The sequence below is a fragment of the Pangasianodon hypophthalmus genome, chromosome 3, assembly GCF_027358585.1.
Source record: "Pangasianodon hypophthalmus isolate fPanHyp1 chromosome 3, fPanHyp1.pri, whole genome shotgun sequence".
Taxonomy (NCBI): Eukaryota; Metazoa; Chordata; class Actinopteri; order Siluriformes; family Pangasiidae; genus Pangasianodon; species Pangasianodon hypophthalmus.
This window is the reverse complement of record NC_069712.1, coordinates 11,966,946-11,977,062: the sequence shown is the minus strand read 5'-3', so window position 1 is coordinate 11,977,062 and position 10,117 is coordinate 11,966,946. Positions and strand designations below refer to the sequence as shown.

Below are 10,117 nucleotides of genomic sequence, written 5' to 3'. Positions count from 1 at the left end.
CTGGCGTCCCATCTGGGCCGAATTTTCCCACCTTTCCCCCAGTGTTACCAGGATAGTGGTATCCACCTGTATCCACTGTGACCCTGACCAGGATAAAGCAGTAAAGCGAGTGAGTGAATGAGTCCTGTAAAGATACAGTTTCGCACTCTATTTAAGAATAAAGTACAATGTGCCATTGCTGTAAACAACCATTAATAATGCAGTAATAATGATGGAAATATTAACTACAGCAATTACATACTGCCAGTATGCTACTGTAAATTTACAAAATTATTTACATTATTTAAGTGTAGCAAAGAACAGTAAACTACTCAACAGTGACACGTACAACAACTATGTATCTGTTAAACATTCCTATCTGTTCTCATGTATGGAAAATGATTATATCACTGGTATGACGAGATTTTCTGTGAAGCAGCACTATAAAAAACAGCACTACTTAATTATGCGTTGCACTGGGTTCTGCAGAGCTGTGCGTGGTGCCAAGATTATTAATGAGAGGCGTGTCTCGATCTGTGGTGCTGAAAGTTAAATACCATACTTCTGCTGGTCTTGTCCATGCAGTTAAATTCTACTGTTGTGGAATGTTCATTTCACTAAATGCATTTGATATGGTGATGTTTACAACCATACAATAACAAGAAATAATACTTAAATAGAGCCATCGTTAGTACTCAAAATAAATATGCAGGATTTCAATGCTTAAGGAGTTAAACTTACAAAACAAACAAACACACACACAAACAAACAAACAAATAAGCTTTTCTAAACTATATATCATAGGTTATGAATTCCTGTTCCTAATCAAATTTAAAACAAAAAATTGCATCATTTGGCATCATTTTGGTGTCATTTGGCATATTGCTATGTACCTTGTTGTTTTAATCCCAGGGAAAATTTAATTTAGGATAGTCTGTTAGCTTGAACTTGGCAGACAACATAACTTCCAAATACCATTCACTCCACATAAGTCTCACACCTTGTATTTTTGAATAGATGAGTGTTCCCTGTTCTAGACCTGGAGTTCCACAATACTGAACATTTTAGCACTTTCTCGTCTGTAAACCATTTAAATTGAATTGTTGAATAGTTGAGTTGAGAATAAAGGGATCTGGTGCACCTGAGAACCAGCCTCGCAAAATAACAGCATGGATGATTGACATGATTTCTGTTTTGCAGCAGAAAACATAATGCTGAGTTGATTTTTTTTTTCTAGTAGCAGTGCAGTAACTATGGACCAAACAGTGACACTGTAGCTATCTAATCGATTTATTTGGGGTAATTGATTCATGACACTTAAGAGCTGTTTAGAATCAGAGGACAAGTTGCTGGAAGGATGTAGAAGTTATCTGCAATGATACTTGCTTAAGGAATTAGGATGAATGCATACACTCAACTTGGTCAACCTGATGAAGGTCACTTTCTAGGTGTACAATTACTGACTGTAATCCATTTGATTCTCTGTAACATTTGTCATCTTGCTTAAACCTCTCCCATCAATGGAGAGGGACAGTCAGGATTATTGCTGATCAGATGATTTGCATTTGGGTGGTGGACCATTCTCAGAACACCAATGATCCTGACATGGTGGTAGGTGTTGCGCTAGGAAGAGTGTATCAGGTGCAGCAGCAATGGCAAAGATATTAAACGCTCGACAGTATTCAGAGTTGGGAATTTAAGTTACCTCAGTATTAATTTGGGGAAATTTGCATGTATTCAGAGACCGGTTATGCAACTGCTTAGGCCAATTTCTGGGTGGGTACCCTGATATGTTTTTGGGGTATCTGTGTGTATTTCCTGTCTCAGAGTTTGCTAGAATTTTCTTGAAGAGAGTCAGAGATGGGGTTTTTCAGTAGTGTCTATGCCACTGCCTTCAAGCACAAATACTTCCCTTTAAGCCCCAAAAAAACCCAAAAAAACATCAGGGATAAAAAAATGTGGACAGAAGAAGGACATATTGTTGTATTTACAGCCAAAAGCATACATTTCAGTGACATATTGTGTTACATCAAGTAGTTAGGCAGTTGTGGACTTAATACTGCTCCCTGCTCAAGCCAATATCACATAAGAACAGTTTTGCAATTTCACAATTTCAGGCTCTCAACTTAACTCTGAATATGGCCATTGTATATATTTACTTTGTTACACACACCTATGCTGTTAGTTCATGTTGAAGGTGCGCTTTATTCATGGCCAGTTTATGCTAAGTATCCTGTAGCCCTTCATCAGTAACTGTCTCTGACAGTATAGGCTAGTCATTTAAAAAATAATCCCTGCAACAATGCTCCAACACACACTGCTATGTGAGATATCACTGATGTGATGAGAATGATCTACCATGTATGGAATATCAGTTCAGTGGTGATCCTGTGGTGGTCTTTTCTTATATTGTAGAAGTTAGAGGCTGACAAGCTGTTTGTAGCAACAGATGGGCTATGGTCAGTTATTTTATACGTACAGAATGCATCTGAGGTAGAGTGAGATAGACAGCGAGACAGAAAGAGAGACAGACAGTGAGACAGAGAGAGAGAGAGAGAGTGAGACAGACAGCGAGTCAGAGAGAGAAAGACAGACAGACAGTGAGACAGAGAGAGAGAGGCAGACAGTGAGAGAAAAAGAGAGGGGCAGACAGTGTGAGAGAGAGAGAGAGAGAGACAGACAGCGAGACAGGGAGAGAGAGGCAGACAGCGAGACAGAATGAGAGAGAGGCTGACAGTAAGACAGATAGAGTGACAGACAGAAAGACAGACAAAAGGAAACAGACAGACAGACAGACAGCGAGACAGAGAGAGTGACAGACAGACAGAGAGACAGAAAGAGAGAGGCAGACAGTGAGACAAAGAAAGAGAGGGGCAGACAGTGAGAGAGAGAGAGAGACAGACAGTAAGACAGAGAGAGAGAGAGAGAGAGAGAAACAGACAGCGAGACAGAGAGAAAGAGGCAGACAGTGAGACAAAGAAAGAGAGGGGCAGACAGAGAGAGAGAGAGAAACAGACAGTGAGACAGAGAGAGTGACAGACAGAAAGACAGACAAAAGGAAACAGACAGACAGATAGATAGATAGATAGATAGATAGATAGAAGAGGTGTTTTTATTAATTATGTCCATCTGTAGAGTATATGTGGCTGAGGTGGAGTTTGGTACAGTCTGGAGGAAGTAAAGCAGTCAGCGCGGGTAAATGTGCGCGCGTGCAGAGCGCAGTGAGCTCAGTGAGCGCGTGCAGGTGCAGGTGCAGGTGGAGGCGCGCGGATCAGCGCACGTGTTTTCGCGCTCAGTTTAACGGCAGCTCAGCGAGGCGGAGGCGCGCGGCGCCATTTGCTGCTTTTGTTCCGTAGCAGAGGGAAACACGGCGACGTTCTGTGGCGGCGCATCCGCATATTTCTGAGAGAAATGCCCGCTTCAAAACGTCATCACGGGTAAGTTGGAGATCGCTCACTACCCATGGCTTCACTTTGCTCATGTTTTATTATTATTTTTTTCTGCATGTTTTTTTAAACAGTTTGAGGCAGTAAGTGTGCATGCATGTGTTGATGTTAGAGCTAACTTTGAGCGGAGGATGAGTGTTATAGGTGCGGTTAGATCATCTGTCATCTGTTCACTGTGCGCATGCAGAGTTCATAAATTACTCAAGAATTTATTACCTCAGTGTACAACAAATCTAATCAATAGTTAAAGATACAATAAAAAGGTTATTATATTATTATTTTACACATTTCAGTCTGGCTTATTTCCACAATTAAGGGTTATATAAACATGGCAATGCATGACTTGTCAATAATATTCTGAATAATATTCTGCTGGAATATAAATGGGATTATTGTGAATTGTGTTGTTTTTGTCTGATTTATGACTGTGAGTGATCAATAAAATGGCCAGACTGAACACTCTGGGGGATTTGATTCACTGACAGGAATTGTTTAATGGGGAGCCTTGTGTGTGTGTGTGTGTGTATGTGCATACACTGAAAAAAGAATTTAGTGCATTAACCTGTCAGTTGATTCTTGTCTTGATTGTCTTCAACAAGTCATACACAATACACACAAACAAACAAACAAATACAGAAATAAAGTTTGTTAATAGCTGCAATTATCTTTATCTAGATATTTTCATTCAGTCTCTTCCTTCTAACACATACTGAAAGAATTTTATAAAAAAGAAAATGGTATTATATACTGCTTATACTACTACTGTTCTTCTACAGATATATCTGTATCAGCTCTCAAGTACGCAGTTTTGCAATTTTGCAGAAACCTCTCAGCCGAGCATGACATTAAAAGCAGGAGCGGAAGTGAACAGGATTACCATAAATGAGGTTTTAGGAATAAACTGCCAAAGAGGAGTGAACCCACTTTTATCATCACAACTGCAGAAGTTGGCATGTGTTTATGAAGTCCCAGAATTCACCAGACTTGCCTAGATCAATCCGGTGTGTGTGTGTGTGTGTGTGTGTGTGTGCATCCAGGCTCTTAGCCTTTTGGGAGGATGCAGTTTATTCATAATTATAGGAATTTAAACCTGATGTAATGAAAAAATAATGCAAAACCACAAGAGTGAGAGTGATGTGTTTGGATTTTGTCTGATTTCATATGAATCATAAGGAAAGGTTTGAATACTATCCCAATCCTAAACCTGGGCTTAAGGTTTGTGACTCGAACCATGCAAACTGTTAGAAATACATGAATGTTGAGGAATCATGTTGAGGAATAATGACAGTTTTGTCAACGTATGGACAGTTGGCTGGTCAACATAAACGTTTTTCTTTTTTTAAAATAAAATATGTGAATATCTTAAAAAAAAAACTTAGAAAATTCATTTATTTGCATATATAGCATTACCAGTAGGTTTGTTACATTTATCACTCTTAAATAGTGAGCTCAATCCATTTGGAAATACTTATTTTTTTGCAAAATTTACATCTACTTAACTCGATTCAGATTCAACTTTATCATTTGTCATTGTGCAGTGTACACATACAGAGACAATGAAATGTAGTTAGCCTCTGACCAGAAATGCAAATAGCAATAAATATGACAAGTACATTAAATAAAAGTATTTACTGAAGGAGTAAAGTGCCAGATTATGGACAGCAGTAACAATTGTAACCTGTAGTAATTATGCAGAAAAGTGCAATAGTACTAGTAAAAACTAGGTGGAGTTGTGCCTTACAGTTCAGTTAGCACAGAGTAGCCAGGCTACTTGCCACTGGAATAAAAATAATCAAAGGCTCCTCTGCTCACTCAATTTAGATTCAGGCTTAATCGCTTTGCCCTTGAGAGTTTAGCACCGTCCTCTAAATTCATCCACTCACTCTACACACTTCAGTCAATTCTAAGTAAAACGGTTACAGTTGTGTATATGAAAACTTCAGTGATATCTAATTGCATATCTAATTTATATCTAAAATACACTCTATACACTCACCATCTACTTTAGGAACACCTGTACACATGTGATTGTCCAATCAGCCAATTAAGTGGCAGCAGCGCAGTGTGTAAATCCATACAGATACAGGTAAAGAGCTTCAGTTAACATACACATCAAACATCAAAATGGGAAAAAAATGTGATCGCAGGTATTTTAACCATGGCATGGTTGTTGGTGCAAGATGGGTTATGCCACAGAATGGTGCAAAAAAACAAACAAACAAAAAAAAACATCTACTGAGCAGCCATTCTGCAGTCAGAAATGCCTTGTTGATGAGAGAGGCCAGAGGAGAATGGCCAGACTGGTTCGAGCTGACAGGAAGGCTCAAATAACCACTCTTTACAACCATGGTGAGCTGAAACATGCAATTAAATATGTTTGCATATTTTTTTTTATAACTCCTTGATGGTTGGTACGAATTTTTCTCCATAATCCATATGACTTTGCTATATTCCACAGTTTGAGAACAGCTGGCAAGCATGACCCTTTGGGACTTGAAGCTTGACTGATGCTTCAGATGTGGTTTGGTTTATTAGCCAGTTCAGGCATCCATTTCTCCTTCACAACTCATTCTCGAGACTGAATGAATTACATTTTTTCTAGGGTCTTTTGAATTCCCTTTTCTCAATTATCTGCATAAACTAAGATGTCTGTCCAGTTGAAGAAAGAATACAGGATACTATTATTTGAAGTCTTTTATGTTTGACATAGTTTGTGATTTATGGTGCAGAGAATACCACATGTTTCCTCTGCACACAGTGTGGAAAAGGTGTCTTTTTAATTATTTATAGATGGGTCACTGAGCAGGCTTGTCTGTCTGAGGAGCTAAGCACTTGGGTTCAACTTAGCATTCAACACTTTGATCAAGGGGACAGTGGCAGAGCCAGATGAAGGTTAGATGTCCTGTACAGGATTTGGTCCAGTAGTTCTGGTTTCTGATGTGCTGAGCTATTTTTAATGTGTTGATATATTTCCTCCATTTGGTATTATGAAGATGTTTACAACAACTTGTAAATGTGGGAGGTGGTGTAGCAGGTAGAATTGCCACCTCACGGCTCTAGGAGTTTGTGTGGAGTTTCACATTTTCCCTGTGTCCATATAGGTTTCTTCCGGGTTCTCCAGTTTTCTCCCACCTACCAAAAAGTCCAGTAGGTGGATTGGCTATTCTAAATTGCCCCTAGGTGTGAATGTACGTGTGTGCCCTCCAATAGACTGCGGTGCCTTTCAGTGCGTATTCCCGCCTCGCACCCAGTGTTCCAGTCATCCACCAGCTCTGGATCCACCATTACCCTGATCAGTATAAAGAGATTACTATAGTTGAGTGAATAAATGAATGGATTTCTGCTTTGTGCTTTCCTGCTAATGATAAAAGGTTTTGTTCACATGGTTAAACCTTTTAAGACTACATTTTCTGATGAAAGATTATAAAGAACTCATGACCAATGTCTCCAAATTGCTTTTAGTCATTCTCTCCAGATTTTATGGTCAATTAATCAATAAACCAATTTCTGTATCTCTCATTATCACCCTTATCTGGAAGGTCCAATCCCAGTGGGACACTTGACACAGGTGGTTTTTTCAAGGATCATAACTTTTAAAAGATGAATAATGGTATATAGGAAACATAGCTCACTGTGTGGCTCATATACAAATTCTTATGAAGACCTCTAGCTTTCGCTTCATATCAAGACCTTCAGCTTCTGCTTCATCGGAAGAATCCTAGCTTCTGCTTCTTATGAAGACTTCTAACATTCACTTTGTCTAAAGAATCCTAGCTTCCGCACCTCTAGAATTCACTTCATCTAAAGACTTTTAGCTTATGTTTCATACGAAGATTTCTAGGTTCAAATTGATATGAAAACTTTTAGCATCAGCTTCATATAAAGAACTCTAGCTTCTGCTTCATATAAAGACTTTTAGCTTCATAGAAAACCTTCTAGCTTCTGCATCATATGAAGACCTCTAGTTTCCTGGTACATTTCATTGTGAAACATGGCCAAGACTTGCCTACTTTCACAAAAAGAGACTATTTGACTGACATTGAAAATGACTAACTACAGACTAACTTTTTTGGCAAATGTCAACAATACACAAGGAAATCTCATTTATCCACCAACTATTTTAAACAAATCTCTTTTTATCTTTCATGCAGTTACCTTTTCTAATCTAGTGATTATATCATGTTCCAAAAAAGTTCATTCTGTCATGATGTTCGAAAGTTGGCACATGTGTACACATGGAAGTGCAGAAGCAAGACAGATTGCAAGTTTCGAGATCCAGAAGCTTGTGGCCAGAAAAGTGTACAAAAGATATCAGACGCACTGTAGCATTGGTGAAGGAAGTGAGGCTGAGGCTGTATGAACACTGATGGAGTCTCTGGCACAGGTGCTTTTCCACAATGGATTTTCCCCTGAGCCATTGTGATGCTCTATAATTCCCAGTCTCACAGTCTGATATGATTGAACTCCATGGAGATTATAATATGTGTGTGTGTTATATTGTATAAAGATGTAGCATTTGCAGTGGATAGATTGGCAAACCCTAGTAGCAAGAATCAGCCAGCAGCACTGTGTGCCATAACAGATGGCAAAATCAGTGTAAATTGTGCATTTAAGCAGCATGACACAATAATTAGCTTTACACTGCAAAATTAGGTATTATAGTAGAGCTTTTGGAGGCATGTTATAACTTAACGGGTTGTTGTGTTCAGCTTGAGCACAGCCAGTAAAATGGATACAAAACATTTATATGGGCCTGCAGGGCTTGTATACAAATATGTGCCTGAATGAATAATTAAATGAATGAAATTCACATTGTAACCATTTAAGCTTAATAATATAATGTGTGCATGACTCATTTATGCCTCTGACTATTGGTTTGTGTGTGTGTGTGTGTGTATACACTTAGTTTTGCTGTCAGGATTATAAGCATGGCTGCTGAGCACTCCATTATTTCTCAGGCTCAGTGGAATCAATTGAGTAGACCTGAGAGAGACCTACTAACCTCTAGATTTCTCCACCAGAATATCAGCAGCACTACAGCAATTCTGCTTCAGGAAAGTGGTCAAAGGTCATAGTTGGCTATTCTAGTGTGTTGTGTTAACAATATTGTTTGGCCCAAGGCATTATAAATAAGTAGGTTAGAATTTGAACACAGTAAAACTTACAGCCTAGACAGAATATATAAGAAAGGTGGGAAAGAGGAAAATAAAAAAATAGCGTATGGAACTTCAAAACACACATGGTATGTTCTTCTTTTTAACCTTTCTATACTGACTTAAGATCACAGATTTTTTTGTCTCATTTTTGTGAAGTCAGATGTGTGTCCATCTCTGATGCTGGGATTAGTTATAGGTACTAAAGCTGCACTGACAAATTTATGAAATTAGTTTCATGATTATTGACAAATGTGTGACTCTCTCAATACGAGTCATGTTAAAACAGTTGGTGCTTAACACTGATTGGTCAGTATTTAACTAAATATGTAAGCAATTTGCAGAAATAGAAACACATTTGTGAATATTTGACTTCCATTCTGTGCAAATACCTAGGGTTTCAATACAATACATTTTCAATACAGCAGAAATAAGCATTGCCTGAATACGTGTCTTAGGTTTCCATTTTCAATTGATAAAACCATTCAACATTATAAAAGTACAATTAAATGTAATAATGACACAGTGTTTGTGTGATCCATTCAGACTCTTAGCAGCATACAAGGAGACAAAAGCTGGGCATTAGAATGTAACCAAAATAAAACACTGCTATTTCCCATTCTGTTGATAGCTAATTGTGCTGTCAAAATCATGCAGCTCTCTGTAGCCCTAGATGTATTTTTGAATCCTGTGATCTCCACTACTGAATCTCATATCTCAACACAATGAACTTTCCAATGGCGATTTCTTTGCCATTGCCTTCAGCATCGTAACACACTGGGAAACCAAAGTGCTCCCATACACCAGTCTTGCTGAGCGAAGCTGTTGCTGTTTTAACTAGTATGCTAGTATTTAGGATTCCAGTATGCTAGTATGCTAGCCTATTAGCTTCGGGAAAAACAGCATGCTTAGGAGAAGAGTTTTTTTTTTCTTGCCCCCTGTAGCCTCTCCTCATTCAGTGTAAAGAGGAAATTACTTTTTCAGAGGCTTGATTCAGTTTAAATGTTTATTTGTGGTATTTTATAATCAATAGCCTACTTTATTATGTAGTCTGTTGAACGTATTGTTTGATATGCAGGCATATCGAATCAAGAGATTTGTGTTTGATGATGTGATATGATATCCGTACCATTAGGATACTAGCAACGCCCGCATCACAGCTCCAGGGTTCGATCCTGAGCTCACATTACTGTCTATGTGGTGTTTCACATGGTGTTCGCACTGTGTCTGTATGGGTTTCTTCAGGATTCTCTGGATTCCTCCCACTGGCCAAAAACATGCTGGTGACTATAAATTGTCCCGAGGTGTCAATGAGTGTATGAATGTGTATGTGTGTGTTTGGTGCCCTGTGTGGACTGTTGTCCCATCCAGGATGTATTCCCACCTCACACCCGGTGTTCCCAGGATAGGTGCCGGATCCCCTGTGACCCTCACCAGGATAAAGAAGTTCCTGAAGATGAATGAATGAATAAATGAAATTAGCCTGCAGCAGACCCTCATATCCAGAGTGGCTTACAGAGCTGCTTTGACATTTCCATA

At 38.8% G+C, this 10,117-nt stretch overlaps 1 protein-coding gene across 1 annotated transcript in view; it reads left to right on the top strand.

Annotated features, from left to right (window-relative positions):
- The first annotated feature begins 2,994 nt into the window (after window positions 1–2,994).
- LOC113538140 (gamma-aminobutyric acid receptor subunit pi) overlaps window positions 2,995–10,117 on the top strand; it is a 56,579-nt gene continuing 49,456 nt past the window's right edge. The window contains exon 1 of the mRNA XM_026933013.3: window positions 2,995–3,416. The gene's annotated coding sequence lies outside the window, so the exon portion shown is untranslated. The remainder of the gene's footprint in view (window positions 3,417–10,117) is intronic.